Genomic DNA, 16111 nt, shown 5'->3' on the forward strand with positions numbered 1-16111 from the left:
AACTGAATGCCTTTAACAGCACCAAAGTCACCTCTTGAATGTTTTGCTGCTTAGAAATTTATTCTGCCAGATACTCTAAATTATTTCTCTCAAGTCCAAAGTTCCACAGACCTCTAGGGCAGGGGCAAAATGCTACCAGTCTCTTTGCTAAAATGTAACAAGAGTCACCTTTGCTCCAGTTCCCAACAAGTTCCTCATCTCAATCTGAGACCACCTCAGCCTGGATTTCATTGTCCATATCATTATCAGCATTTTGGTCAGAGCCATTCAACAAGCCTCTAAGGAGTTCCAAACTTACCCACATTTTCCTATCTTCTTCTGTGCCCTCCATGCTGTTCCAAACTCTTCCTGTTACCCAGTTCCAAAGTCGCTTCCACATTTTTGTGTATCTTTTCAGCAGCACTCTACTTTACTGGTACCAATTTACTGTACCATTTTCATGCTGCTGATAAAGAAGTACCCGTGACTGGGCAATTTACAAAAGAAAGAGGTTTAATGGGCTTACAGTTCCACATGGCTGGTGAGGCCTCACAACCATGGTGGAAGTCAAGGAGGAGCAAGTCACATCTTACACAGATGGCAGTAGGTAAAGAGAGAGACCTTGTGCAGGGAAACTCCTCTTTTTAAAACCATCAGATCTTATGAGACTTATTCACTATCACAAGGATAGCATGGGAAAGACCTGCCCCCATGATTTGATTACCTCCTACCAAGTCCCTCCCACAACACGTGGGAATTCAAGATGAGATTTCGGTGGGGACACAGCCAAACAATATCAGCCTCTTAAATCTTTAAATATATAATATATTATTATTAAAAATAGGTACAATGTTCTACACTAGATCTTTAGAAACTATTTTTCTTACTTAACTAAAACTTTAAGTCTACTGATTAGTAATGGGTTAGTCCATGGACATTGGTTAGTAATGGACCATTTCCCCCTCCTTCCAGCCTAGGTAACCACCATTGTATATTTGATTCTATGAATTTTTCTATTATAGATACTTTATATAAGTGGAATCATGCAGTACTTGTCTTTCTGTGACTGGCTTATTTCACTTAGTTAAGTGTCTTCAAAGTTCATTCATGTTGTCATATTCTGTAAATTTCCTTCTTTTTAAGACTAAATAACATTCTATTATATATTCCACACATTTATGTTGCTTCTGTATCTTGGCTATTGTTAATAGTGCTGCAGTGAAGATGGAAATTCTAATAACTCTTTGAGATCAGGATTTCAATTCTTTCAGATAAATACCCCAAAGTGGGATTGCTGGATCATATGGTAGTTATATTTTTAATTTTTTGAAAAACCTTCCTACTGTTTTCTATAGCATATATACCATTTTGCATCCCCACCAAACGTGTGTAAAACTTCCAATTTCTCCACATCCTTGGCAACACTTGTTGTCTTTTGTCTTACCATCGTGTCATGCACTTATTTATCATCTGTATATAATAGTCTCCCCTTATTTACTTAGGGTACATATGTTCTAAGATACTCAGTGAATGTCTGAAACCACTGATAGTATCAAATCCTATATATACTATGTTTTTTTCCTATATGATAACCAAGCTACTAAGCGACTAACAGGCAAGTTGTATATACAGCATGGGATACATTGGACAAAGATATAATTCATGTCCTTAGTAGGGTGGAGCAGGACAGTACAAGTTTGCACCATGCAACTCAGGACAGCATGCAATTTAAAAATGATGGATTGTTTATTACTGGAATTTTCCATTTAATATTTTTGGTTTTGGAAAGCAAAACCATGGCCAGGAAGAACTACTGTATTATCTTCAGTGAAATGTCTCTTCATGTCTTTTGCTCATTTCTTACCTCAGTTACTTTTTAATGTAAACTTTTGGAGTTCTTTACATTCTAAAATTTGTCTTTAGCAAATGTGTCAGGTTTGCAAATATTTTCTCCCAGTTTGAAACTGGCCTTTTGTCCCATAATCCTTGGAATCATTGTAAAGCATCATATAATCTATAAACAGTTTTATTTCTTTTTTTTCTGATGCTTTTTGTTCCCTTTCTTGCTTATTTCACTAGTTAAAATTTCTCACACACTATGTTGAATAGCAATGTTAAGTCAACATTTTTGTCTAGCCCCAGTCTTAGGGGAAAGTGTTCAGTTTTTTAAGTTTGACATTAACTGGGGATTTTTAAAGATGTTTAAAGTTGTGGAAGTTTCCCCTTATTCCTAGTCTTCTGAGAGTTTTTCTCATGAATGGGTGTTTAATTTTGTCAAATGCTTTTCCTGAATAAACCAATATAGTCATATGGTCTTTTTCTTTAGTCTGTTAATTTTGTTATTAAATTTATTTTCAAATATTGAGTCAGCTTTTTCTATTTGTGAATTCTATTTGTTAGTCTTTTGTTAAGAAGTTGTTATCTATATTCATGAGAGATACTGGTCTTTAGTTTTCTTTTTTACATTGTCTCTTTTTGGTTTTAGTATCAGAATAACACTTGCACCATGGAATTAGTAAGGAAGTATTCTCCTCTCTCCTGTTTTCTGGATCAGATTGTATAGAATGAGTGTGAATTCTTAAACATTTGGTAGAACTATCCAGTGAAAGTATCTGGGCCTGCAGCTTTCTTTTTGAGGGGAAATGTTTAATTATAAACTTGATTTCCTTGTTAAAGGGCTATCAAATTATCTATTTCATATTGTGCAAATTGGATTTAGGTTTTTTGAGACAAAATTGGTCCATTTCATCTAAGTTGTCAAATTAGTGTTTTTGGAGTTGTCTGAGGTATTGCCTTACTAGGCATTTGATGTCTTCAAGATCTGCAGAGAGATCTCCCATTTCATTTCTGATATTTGTTATTTGTGTCTTCTCTCTTTTTACTTTGCTATAGCTTTGTCAGTTTTATTCATATTTTCAAGGAACAGCTTTTTGTTTCATTGATCTTTTATATTGCTTCTCTGTTTTTAATTTCACTGATACATGCTCTTGTTTTATTGCTTTCTTCTTTCTGCTTGCTTTGGATTTATTTTGCTCTTTTATGGATACTGAAGTGGAAGCTTAGATTTTTGAGACTTTTTCCTCTTTTTCTAATGTAATCATTTAGTGCTACAAATTTACCTCTTGAAATTTCTTTAGCTAAATTCTACAAATTTTTATATATTGCATTTTCATTTTTGTGCAGTTCAGTGCAGGTTTTTATTTCCTTCAAGACTTCTTCTTAGTCCCATGGAATTTTTAGGCATGTATTGTTTAGTTTCAAAGTGTTTGGGGGTTTTCCTGTTAATTTTCCTTCATCAATTTCAAGTTTTATACTATTGTGGTCAAAGAATACAATCTGTATGATATCAATATTTTTAAATTTGTTTATATTTGTTGGGTAACTCTGAATATTGTGTCTCTTGCTATGGGTACTTGAAAAAAATGTCTTCTTCTGCTGTTGGGTGGAATGTTCTGTAGATGTTAACTAGATCCTGTTGGTTCACAATACTGTTGAGTTCTTCTATAGTCTTACTGATTTTATGTCTAATTATTGCATCAGTTGTTGAGAAATGGATGTTGAAATATCTAACAATAATTGTGAATTTGCCTATTATTACTTTCAGTTTTATTCCTTTTTCTTTACATATTTTACACTTTTGTTGTGTGGTGCACATACATTTGGATTGTTTGGTGGGTCGATGCATTTGTCATTGCGTAATGTCACTCTCCATTCCTTGTAATTTCTTTGCTCTGATTTCTAAATTACTTGATATTAATATAGCCACTCCTCCTTTATTTTCCTGAATGCTTGCATATATTTTTCATCCTTTTACTTTTGACTTATGTGTATAAATATATTTGAAGTGAGTTTTCTGTAGAAAACTCATGCAGTTGGTCTTGTTTTCTATCCATTCTGCCGATCTTTGTCTTTTAATTGATGCATTAGTGTAAATGATCTAAATGCACCAACTGAAAGTCAGAGAGGAATATTATATAAACTTTAATGTAATCATTGATATATCAAGGCTTGTCTGCCATTTTATTCTGTTTTCTGTTGATTTTTCTGGTCTTTTTCTCTCTCTTATTTTTTTTTTAGTCTTCCTGTATGTTACTTGAACATATTTTAGAATTCCATTTTGATTCATGTCTAGTGTTTTTGAGTGTTATTTCTTCTGATAAAACTTTTAGTGGTTATCCTAAGTATTACATTAGAATCTACTGGTATTAACATTTTACCAGTTTGAATGAAGTGTATAAACTTTACACTCTCTATGTTTCTTTATCCTCCCCAACTTGTAATTGTCTTAAATATTTCCTCTACACAAATTGACAACTGCATTACACAGTGTTATAATTTTTTTCAACTGTCAAGTATAAATTACAAAACTGAAGAGGAGAAATTAAGTCTATTGGATTTATCCATTTTTTGTTGTATGTTTTTTCTTCATTTCTTCTTTTTTTTTTTCTTTTTTAACAAAACAGAAGCATGTTTTATTTCAATCCTGTCGAGGGAGAGGGATGGAAAACACAAAATAAGGGGAGGGGTCTCTTTATATAATACACACATCAGAATCAACTACAATGAATAATACCCATTCCAGCCCTCCCCCACCAACTCCTATGTGGGTTCCAAGGCCAGCTGAGAATAGATGGGACAAGAATTAAGACACTTTGGCACAGTAACATGGCCAATGCACCCAAAGATGGAGAGAAGAGAATTTCCCAGGGAGCAAGGCCCTGGGCCTCAGCTGCTTCCCCAGTGGAGGGGGAATGCGAAAACTTTGGCTCAGCAGGAAGGCAGTTGTCAAAAATCAGGGTTACCTTAACTGGACTCTCCAGATCACAGACTACGGGCTGAATAGAGTCAACATGTCTATCCAGTCCATTCTGTTCTCTGCTTTCTTTAAGATCACTTCTCTTCAGACTTCTGATTATTAAGGGTTTGCCTGCTGCTCCTCTTCATCTTGGAAGGCAGGGGGAGTAAGTGCTTATTCTGCCCTTCCTATATCTAGGCTACTTAATTACTATTTTCTTGGCTCTAAAAAGACAGAAGCCAACTAACAAGTCCAGCTTTCTTGGTGAAAGTCGGCTTGAAAGAGCCCTTGTGTTGGCAAAACTGCTTCTGCATATATATATATTTTTTTTAGCCTGCCCCTTATAGACCCTCCCTAAACTTGTTCAGATACCTCAATTGTGTGAGATGTGGGCAGAAAAGACTTGGTCCCTCTCCAGAGCTGGATTAAGCAATCCCATCTTTGATTGGAGATGGGGATGAGAAAGCAGGTGCTAGCAGGGGAAAGGACTGGAGAAAGCAAGGCAGTTTACACTTGCTAGCAGATTCAAGCCTGTGGACTGTGAAGAGCCACCTAAGCTCCAGAGAAGAGGAAATCTCTGACACAGTAAGAACAAGTGAATATTTTAGCAGCAACCCTGTAATTCTCATAGACCAAAAGAGAATGTGTTTAAAAAAAAAAAAAAAAAAAGACTGAGTGAGCAGAATCCAGCCCTCCATCTTCAACCATCTTCAATTTGAATAAAATTAACTCATACAGCTAATACTGCTCAAGTACAATCATGAAGACAGATGGAACTGCTGAAATTCACACCAAAATAAAGAATAGGATCAAGTGGACTGTCACCTTAATCCCAAGCACCTCCCAATGAATTAAGACATCTGTTTTAATTTTATTGGAAGGGAAGTTTAAAAAGGGAAAGCACTGAGATTTGGGAAAATTAGCAGCTAAAGCCAGAAACTAGGTTAAGGTCCTTGTGGCATTCCAGACTGGGAGTAGAATGGGAGAAGGAAAACAAGTGGTAGGTTCCTGCTGTCCTTTGGCTTTACATCTTTCCCCTGCCCTCCCATTTCTCCCAACAGCTTGATGCAGCTATTGGCCTGCCAGAGGGGATGTAATGCCCAGACCAACTTTTTATTGAGCTTATGCAGCTAACAGACTTGTAAACGGTGCCAATTGACAAAGTTTTGCTGAATATTACAGCTTGTGCCCACTCAACACACCTCTCTCTGAGATTAAAAACAAAAAAACCAAAGTAAACAAATACTGAGAGAGAATAAAGAGACACATCTTGAGTCTTCCAGGAAGGTAAAATAAAAAACGCCACATGGCTTGGTCCCAGGCGTTCGCCATGCCTAGAGTGCTGCTGCTATCACCACTCTCTCCCCTCCCTGCCAGTGGCTAGGTAGAGGTAGGGGAGAAGGGTCATTTTGGACATGCTGCAAATACAGCATTTGCTGGTGTTGACACCCTCCTGGGGCTGTGGTGGCAGACTGCTGTGTCAGGAGCCCATTTCCTGGGAGTAGCAGAGGGAGCCCAGGTCCTCAAGACAGCCTGAGATGGCAGCCCATGCACCTCAGCAGGGGTACCTTGCCCCTTTTCTCCAGTGCGGTTCAGCATTGAGATTGTCTATTCCTAGTCGGTGATAAAACCTGAGCTGTTTTTCTTGTAGGTTCCCCCTCCTTTCCCCAATTTGGGGGAGTAGTGGGAGGGAACAGGGAAGGATCACTGAGGGGGCAGGGGGATACCCCTGGGATCGGTGACCTGGCCCTCTTGCAGGTTCTTCTCTAGTTGTGCAAGCCAGTGTTTTGTGGTGGTGTCATATTTTAGCACCTGGACGAAGGTTGTGTCTTTCAGCTGGATAAATATTTACAATTTCCTGTAAAAGTGCTGCAATAGTACCAAATGAATGCCACTGCACAGGTGCAAGGTCAGGAACAGATTCTCGCTTCTTAGCTCCAGCAAAGCATTTTCCCTTGTCTCAGGACTGGACAGCTCATTGATCCACTGATAGATCTTTTCTCTATCCACTTGTGCCAGTGCAGTAGGCACAGGCGCAGCCGTCAACAGGCTGTCCATGTTGTGAGCGGCCACTGCTCTCCTTCCACAGCCGGACGCGTCCCACCCACGTCCCCGCTTCAGCACCCCTGCGGTGGAAAATAATGAGCCGCCATAGCCGCCATCCGCCTCCGGTTCCCTCCGCCCCCTTCGCGGCCCTCTGACCTCTCACCCCTGACCCCACCCACACATCCTCTTCCCCTCCAGGCCCTCAGCCTAGTTAACAGTCCTAGAGTATGTCCTTTGCTCCTTAAGATTTAGGACCTGAAGGACATCCGCGACCACCAGTCCCCACAACTCCTGGCTTTGAGCAGGTATTTCTAGAGAGCAGCATGAACTCCCACCCTCCTCCAAAGGCCAGTGAACGGTGGGAAAAGATGGATAGTCCCGGGAAGACAACTATTCTCTTCATTTCTAATGTTCCAAGATTTCTTTTTTCAGAATTTACTTTCTGTTTAGACAACTTCCTTTAGCCATTTTTTAGGGTAGGTAGCTGTTGACAAATTCTCTTAGTTTTCATTCATCTCAGAATATTTTTTTTTCATGAATAATATTTTCACCCAATAGGAAATTTTGGGTTAATTCTTTTCTTTAAACACTTTACAATGTTGTAATGCCTAAACTTTCTTCTAGCATCTATGGTTTCTGATGAGAAATCGGCTGTCATTTGAATGTTTTTTTTCCCCTTTAGGGAATGTGTTTTTTCTCATTGGCTGTTATCACCACTGTGTTCCAGATTCCCTGGCCAGTTTGTCTTCTTCTATCTTCCTTTCACACCTTTCAGAGTCTTCTTATTTGTTTTTTGTTGTTGCTTTTGTTTGTTTGGTTTTTTGTTTTTTTGTTTTTTGTTTTTTGTTTTTTTAAACAGGATCTGACTGTGATGCCTGGCTGGAGTGCAGTGGTGCATTCTTGGCTCACCACAAACTCTGTCTCCCAGGCTCAAGTGATCTTCCCACCTCAGCCTTATTTGCTCTTTATTTAATGTCCAGAGTTTTTAGTTGCACTGAGAGGGAGAAATAAGGAAAATCAAATCTACACTATTCTCCCCTAAGTGGGACCTCCTTAAAATTTTTATTTAAAAAGTGAAAAAATAGTCCTCTACAGCCAAAATCAAATTCCCATCATATACTTATTACTTCTACTTATTAAATTTTACTTTTACTGAATATTGTGTAATTAGAGTTTGCCTACTGCTGAATATCTCTTAATTACAAATATAATACCTAGGAAAAAATAGCCTCTGTAAGGCCAGCATTGAAAATTATTCAGTGGTAATAAATGTTGCAATACATGCAGTGCAAAATACCTGGTTTTAAAAGAAGTTGTGAGCACAACCAGCCTTTTAAGTCTATTGAGTTATCAGGCCAAATTATATTTAGCTATTTCTACTCTAACTAGACTATAGACTATAGATATTCTATTCCTTATATTTCTGTATAAAACCCTGACTAATAAAGGTTTTGGTGCCAGCAGTGGTTCTAGAGGGGAACCGAATTTTAAGCATGAATATTCTGAATTGGTTTTCTAGAATTTCTGGAATTGGCTTTCTAATCTAATTAAAGTCCAGTAATAAAGAGAGCAATGATATAACATGGCAATAGAGATATACAAAATATCTGAATTTGGTACTACCACTTATAAGAAGCAAAGAGCTGGCCAGGTGTGGTGGCTCATATCTATAATCGCAGTACTTGGAAGGCTGACGCAGGATGATCGCTTGAGCCCAGGAGTTCAGGATCAGCCTGAGCAACAAAGGAAGACCTTGTATCTATAAAAAATTAAAATTAGCCAGGAGGTGAGCATACCACTGCACTCCAGCCCATGCAACAAAGCAAGATCCTATTAAAAAAAGAAAGGAAGAAAGAAAAAGAAAGAAAGAAGCTGAGTGTCTACTTTAGAACATTTTTTAAAACTAATAGAATAAGACTAGCTGGTTGCTCCTAATATTGCTCGACCAAAAAAAAAAAAAAAAAAAAAAAAAGAAAAAGAGGATGCACTCAGGGATTCAAATTCCTCAGTGAAGAGCTTTTAAAATGACCAGAAATCTCCTATGTTTGTTCTGAACAAAACCCTTATCTCCTGCAGCTACAGGGCTGAGCTTGCTGGAAATCAAACATGGGTCCTCTCCTATGACTGGCTAAATTACCATTCAAGATGAACTATCAGCCTCTCAGAATGTCTACTGTTAAAATGAAGGTTGAATGGAAAGAATGAGATATTGTAAGTTGGGATGGGGACATGTGGGAAGACCCTAATGATGCTGGAGATAATAAGCTTCTAAATTCTGATGAGTCTTCTTTGACAGTGAAAGAGATCTCCTCACTCCAAGCAGTAGCAACCTTCCCACACCTTTTATTACCAGCCTTTCTATGCCTAGCTGAGTATTAACCTTGCATTGACTGAGAAAACTGTAATGGCCTCCCCTGAAGCAGTAGCCCTACAAGACAATGCTGATTCTCCTAGGGATCCACCTCCACCAAAGACCCACCTATTTGTTTCTAGACCTATAAATAAACTTGAGTTCCAGCAGGCCCCTAATGTAAGGTACAAAATGTGACCCATTAGAAGGTACATTACACTCAAAAGAACTACCTGAGTTTTCTAATTTATACATATTACAATCTAGGAAACATGTGAGGGAATGGATTCTAAAGGTGTGGAATAACCATAGAAGGAACATAAATATGGATCAGGCTAAATCTATTGATATTGGCTCACTAAGCAGAGATTTTGCATTTAATCTTGAGCTCAGGGAGCTAGAATGAACTCTAGCAGTACATTTGGTTGGTGGGCTGAAATGGACCAAAATGTGGCCCACAGTAAGGAAACTGGAAATGCCCAACCTACCTTTGTTGAATGTAGAGGAATAAATACAAACACTTAAGGAGATTAAGGAGATTAGAATGTTAGAGTGGATTTGTCATTGAAGACCTGCCCACCCATGCTGGGAGGACCCAGAAGACTTATCTTACTTACATTACTGTGAGAAATAAATCTGTGAGGAGAGCTTCAACACTGGGCTAAAGGGCTCAAGACTGCTCTTCTCAGTAAGCCAGAACTTACAGTGGAAACTGCACATGCTACACTGAGAAACATAAATACAATGAGACTAATTAGATGCTACAGTGGCAGGAGCCAAGTGAAAGCACTCAGCTATCAAAAGCATGGTGGGCATTGTTACTGTGGTGGATAACAAAGCAAAAACAGCAAGCAGAATGGTCTGACTCGTGCAGGCCTGTGTCATTAGCTAGTTGATCACGACGTTCCTAGAAGTGAAATGAATAAGAAACCATGATATATACATTTGATCTGTATAAGCAGAAAAGTTCTAAGTCAAGTAAACAAAAGTCTAATCTGAATCAGAAAAACAGAGACATATGCCCCTTAATCTGTTTTTCTACCTTAGCCGGTTTACAGACTCAGCCACCTTGGGTGAAAGGGTAGCCAATTCCCCTTGAGGAACAGCCCTGGTACATTGCCAAAAATTTGTACAGCTAATCTTTCTCCCACCCTTTCCCAAAGGGACATACAGTTATCAGGATTTCATTGAGGAAAAGGAAATAATCAGAGTTTTTAGGGGCTCTTGGGCACTGGCTCTAAACTAACATTAATTCCTGGAGACCCAAAACATCACTGTGGCCTACTAGTCACAGTAGGAATTTATTGAGTCAGATGACCAATGGAGTTTGAGCTCAAGTCCATCTCACAGAAGGTCCGCAAATCCATCCTGTGGTTATTTTTCTAGTTCTGAAAAAGCATAATTAGAATCAGCCAAGTGAGGTGGCCTACACCGGTAATCCCAGTGCTTTGGGAGGCCAAAGCTAATGGATCACTTGAGTTCGAGACCAGCCTGACCAACATGGTGAAACCCTGTCTCTACTAAAAATGCCAAAAATTAGCCAAGCATGGTGGTACTCTCCTGTAGTTACAGCCTGTAGTTACAGCCTGCAGTTCCAGCTACTCAGGAGGCTGAGGCACGAGAATCACTTGAACCCGAGAGGTGGAGGTTGCAGTGAGCCAAGATCATGCTATTGCAATCCAGCCTGGGTAACAGAGTGAGGCTCTGTCTCAAAAAATAAATAAATAATAGAATAAATACACTCAGCCACTGACAGAATCCCCACATTGATTCCCAATCTATCGAATGAAGGCTACGTTGGGGGAAAAAATGGAAGCCACTAGAACTGCCTCCACCTAGGAAAATAGTGAGCCAAAAACAACCCTGTATTCCTACAGAGATTGTAGAGATTAGTGCAGCCATAAAGGACTTGAAAGAGGCAGTGTAAAGAGGATGTGGAGAAATAGGAACACTTTTACACTGTTGGTGGGACTGTAAACTAGTTCAACCATTGTGGAAAACAGTGTGGTAATTCCTCAAGGATCTAGAACTAGAAATACCATTTGACCCAGCCATCCCATTACTGGGGATATACCCAAAGGATTATAAATCATGCTGCTATAAAGACACAGGCACACATATGTTTATTGTGGCACTATTTACAATAGCAAAGACTTGGAATCAACCCAAATGTCCACAGTGAAAGACTGGATTAAGAAAATGTGGCACATGTACACCATGGAATACTATGCAGCCACAAAAAAGGATGAGTTCATGTCCTTTGTAGGGACATGGCTGCAGCTGGAAACCATCATTCTCAGCAAACTATCGCAAGAACAGAAAACCAAACACCGCATGTTCTCACTCATAGGTGGGAACTGAACAATGAGATCACTTGGACACAGGAAGGGGAACATCACACACCGGGTTCTATTGTGGGGAGGGGGGAGGCATTAGGATAGCATTAGGAGATATACCTAATGTAAATGATGAGTTAATGGGTGTAGCACACCAACATGGCACATGTATACATATGTAACAAACCTGCATGTTGTGTACACATACCCTAGAACTTAAAGTATAATTACAAAAAAAAATAAATAAAAAGGCAGGGTAGTGGTTCCCAACACATCCCCATTCAACTCTTCCATTTGGCCTATTCAGAAGACAAATGAATCTTACAGAATGACCAGAATGACTATAGATTATTGTAAGATCAACCAGATGGTAACTTTAATTGCAGCTCCTGTACCAAATGTGGTTTCATTACTTGCGAAAATTAACACATTCCTAGTACCTACCATGTAGCTATGGAAAAAGTATACTTTTTCTCCATATTTGTCCATAAGGCCCACCAGAAGCAGTTTGCTTTCAGCTGGCAAAGTCAGAAATACATCACAGTTGTATTTCACATACATATCAACTCTCCAGCCCTATGTCATAATTTAGTTCACAGGGATCTTGATCATTGTTCCCTTCCACAAGATACCACACTGGTCCATTACATTGATGATATGTTGATTTGACACAGTAATTAAGAAGTACCAACTACTCTAGACTTAAAGGTAATATATTTTCATGTCAAAGGATATAAAATAAATCTGACTAAAATTCATGGCCCTTCTACTCCAGTGAAATTTCTAGGGATCAGTGGTATGGGACATGTTGACATATTTCTTCTAATGTGAAGAACAAGTTGATGGATCTGGCCCCTCCTACAATAAGAAAAAGGCACAATGTCTAGTGGGCCCCTTTCAATTTTGGAAGCAACGTATTCTTCATTTGGGTGTGTTACTCCAGCCCCCTTACCTAGTGACTTAAAAAGCTGGTAGTTTTGAGTGGGGCTCAGAGCAAAAGAAAGCTCCCCAGTATGTCCAGGCTGATGTGCAAGCTGCTCTGCTGCTTGAGCCATATGATCGAGCAGATACAATAGTGGTCGAAAGGTAGAAATGGCAGATGGGATGCTATTTGGAGTCTTTGGCAGACCCTATTGGAAAATTGCAGGGTAGTCCTTTGGAAATTCAGCGCAAAGGTTTGCCATCTACCACAGATAATACTCTCCTTTTAAGAAATGGCCCTTGGCTTGCTACTGGGCATTAGTAGAGGCTGAATGTTTGACAATGGGCCACTGAGTAACCATGGAAACTGAGCCGCTCATCATTTACTGAATGTCATCTGACTTACCATGCCATAAAGTTGGGCATGTACAGCAGCTCTCTGCCATCAAGTGGAAGTGGTACATATGTGATCAGAGCTAAGGACATCCAGAAGGAACAAGTAACATGAAGAATTGGCCCAAATGCCTTTGGTCCCCACCGTTGCTTCACTGCTGTCTCTTTCTGAGTCTGTACTGATGGCCTCATGAGTTGTTTTCTATAATCAGTTGGCAGAGGAAGAGGACACTCAGGACTGGTTTACAGAGGACACTCAGGACTGGTGTGATATACAAGCACCACAAAAAGACAGCAACAGCACTACAACCACTTTCTAGAACATCGCTGAAGGACAATTTCCTGGTGAAGAAAATGTCTCTTGGTGAGCAGAACTTAGGGGAGTGCACCTGGTTGTTCACTTTTCTTAAAAGAAGAAATGGCTTAATTTGTGATTGTATATCAATTCCTGAGCTGGGGCAAAGGGTGGTCAGGAACTAGGAAGGAACGTGATTGGAAAATTGCTGACAAGGAAATTTGGGGAAGAAGTATCTGGATAGATCTCAGAATGGGCAAAAAACATGAAGATACTTGTGTCTCATGTTAATGCTCACTAAAGGGTGACCTCAGCAGAGGAGTATTTTAATAATCAAGTGAATAGGATGATTGTTTTTGTGGCTAGCAATCTGTCTCTTTCCTCAGCCACATCTGTCATTGTCCAGTGGGCTCATGAACAAAGTGGCCATGGTGGCAGAAATGAAGGTTAGGTATGGGCTCAGCAACATGGACTTCCACTCACCAAGGTTAACCTGGCTACAGCCACCATTGAGTGATCAATCTGCCAGCAGTAAAAAACACATATGAGTCCCTGATATGGCGTCATTCCCCAGGGTGATCAGCCAGCTACCGGGTGGCAGGTTGATTACATTGGACCACTTCCATCATGGAAGAGCAGTGTTTTGTTCTTACTAAAACCAACATTTACCCTAGATATGGATTTACCTTCAATGCATGCAATACTTCTGCCAAAACTATCATTTGTGGACTTATAGAATGTCTTATCCAGCATTATGGTATTCCACACAGCATTGCTTCTGATCCAGGAGTTCCTTTCACAACAAAAGAAGTGCAACAACAGACCCATGCTTCTGGAATTTCACTGGTCTTTCTATGTTCACCACCATCCTAAAACAGCTGGTTTGATAAAATGGTGGGATGTTCTTCCAAAGACTCAGTTAGTGCCAGCTGGGTGGCAAGAACTTGCAAGGTTGGGGCAAGATTCTGAGGATATGCTCTGAATCAACATCTGATAAATGATGCTGTTTCTACCATAGCCAGGATTTACAGGTTCAGAAATCAAGGAGTGAAAACAGGAGTGATGCTACTATTACTTGTGACCCACTAACAAAATATTTGCTTCCTATTCATGCAACCTGATATTCTGCTGGCCTGAATGTCCTAGTCTCAAAGAGAAGATACTTCTACCAGGAGACACAGCAATGATTCCACTGAACTGGAAGTTAAGGCTGCCACCTGCCCACTTTGAAATCCTCATGCCTCTGAATCAATAAGAAAAGAACAAAGTTACTATGTTGGTGATTGATGCTAATGACCAGGGGGAAATTGAACTACTACTCTACAATGGAAGTAAGAAAAACAATGTCTTGAATGCAGTAGATCTTTTAAGATGCCTCTTAGTATTAGCATGCCCTGTGATTTAGATCAATGGAAAACTACCACAACTCAATTCAGATAGGACCACTAATGACTTAGACCTTTCAGAAGAAAAGGTTTGGGTCAGTCTACCAGACATAGAACCAGCACCATACAAAATGGGTAGTGGAAGAAGATAGTTACATGTACCAGTTATATCAACTACAATCGTACGACAAGTTATAAGAATCTTGTAACCAGTTATAAAAATGAAGCCTGTAATTGTCATGAGTACTTTGTTATGAACATGTGTGTTTGTGTGTGTATCTAAAATATCTTTGTTTTCTTCTCTCTCTTATTCCCTTATCATATAACAAGATGTACTGATTTTATGTGAGTACAACATAAATTTTATTTTACAACAAAGTTATTAAATTACAGAATATTCATAAAAAGGGTAAACAACACTCAAAGATTTACCTCTTCTTTTAGGAAAGGTGTATGATCAGAATGTTGGTGTCCCCCCAAAATTTGTGTGTTGGAACATAATGCTAAATGTGATAGTATTAAGAGGTGGGGCCTTTGGGAAGTGATTAAGTTATAGGGATCCATTTTCATGAAGGGGTTAGTGCACTTATAAAAGAAGTTCAAATGAATTCCCTGACCCTCTCCCACCATGTGAGGGCAAGTAGGTGCTTTGAAGCAGAAAGCACACCCTCACCAGACATTGAATATGCTGGTGCCTTGATCTTGGACACCCCTTTTCCAGAACTATGAGCAATACATTTTTATTGCTTACAAATTACCCAGTCTAAGTTATTTTGTTATAGCATTCTGAGCAGACTGAGACAGAAGAGGGAGTGTATTTTTGGTTGTATGCAGTGTAACTATATCACAGCAGAACTATGGCCTTGCTATTGTCTCTGTCTGGAGATTAAATATAATTTAAGGAGATGCATATGGGTGCCAAGTTGAAAAAGAATGAACTTGTGACAATTAGTTGTATTTGTCAACCTCTCTGGATCAGGGGATGCCTAGTCATCTGGTTAAATGTTACTTACGTTACTTCTAAGTGTGTCTATAGGGATGTATCAGAAGGAAATTAGCATTTGAATTAGGAGAATGAGCAAAGAAATTCATCTTCCCCAATGTGGGTGGGCATCACCCAATCCATTGAGGGTTTGAAAAGAAGAAAAAGATGAAGTAATGGAATTTTTTATCTCTTTCTCTTTCTTTCCTTGACTGACTGCTGAACTGGAATATCAGTCTTCTGCCTTCGATGCTTCTGGTTCTCAGGCTTTCAGACTGAGAAGGGAAATCTACACCATCAGCTCTCCAAGTCTCAAGCCTTCAAACTACACCATCAGTCTTTCTGGGTTTCAGAGGAAAGATTCTGAGACTTCTTAGCCTTTATAATCACATGAGCCATTACCTTAAAATAAAATCAATCTCTTTGTAGATATAGATGATAGACACAGGTATAGCCTGTTAATGGTTTCTCTGGAGAACCATAACTAATATACCTCGCTTCCCCTCAGAGTCACAAGATAGCTACCAGAGTTCCAGGTATCACATTCATACAAGACAACATCCAGCAGTACAAGAAGCAATCCCAAAATTAAAAATTAAAAAAAAACTTAAAGGAAGCAATCTCGGAAC

General features: G+C 39.2%; 1 long non-coding RNA gene across 1 annotated transcript; it reads left to right on the top strand.

The window, feature by feature from the left end:
- The first annotated feature begins 7021 nt into the window (after positions 1-7021).
- On the top strand, positions 7022-15874 carry LOC126955407 (uncharacterized). Its single transcript, XR_007725921.1, has 3 exons — positions 7022-7125; positions 8897-9031; positions 15719-15874. It is a non-coding gene; the product is annotated as an uncharacterized LOC126955407 (long non-coding RNA).
- The last annotated feature ends 237 nt before the right edge of the window (positions 15875-16111 follow it).

This window comes from Macaca thibetana, chromosome 5 (assembly GCF_024542745.1).
Source record: "Macaca thibetana thibetana isolate TM-01 chromosome 5, ASM2454274v1, whole genome shotgun sequence".
NCBI lineage: Eukaryota > Metazoa > Chordata > Mammalia > Primates > Cercopithecidae > Macaca > Macaca thibetana.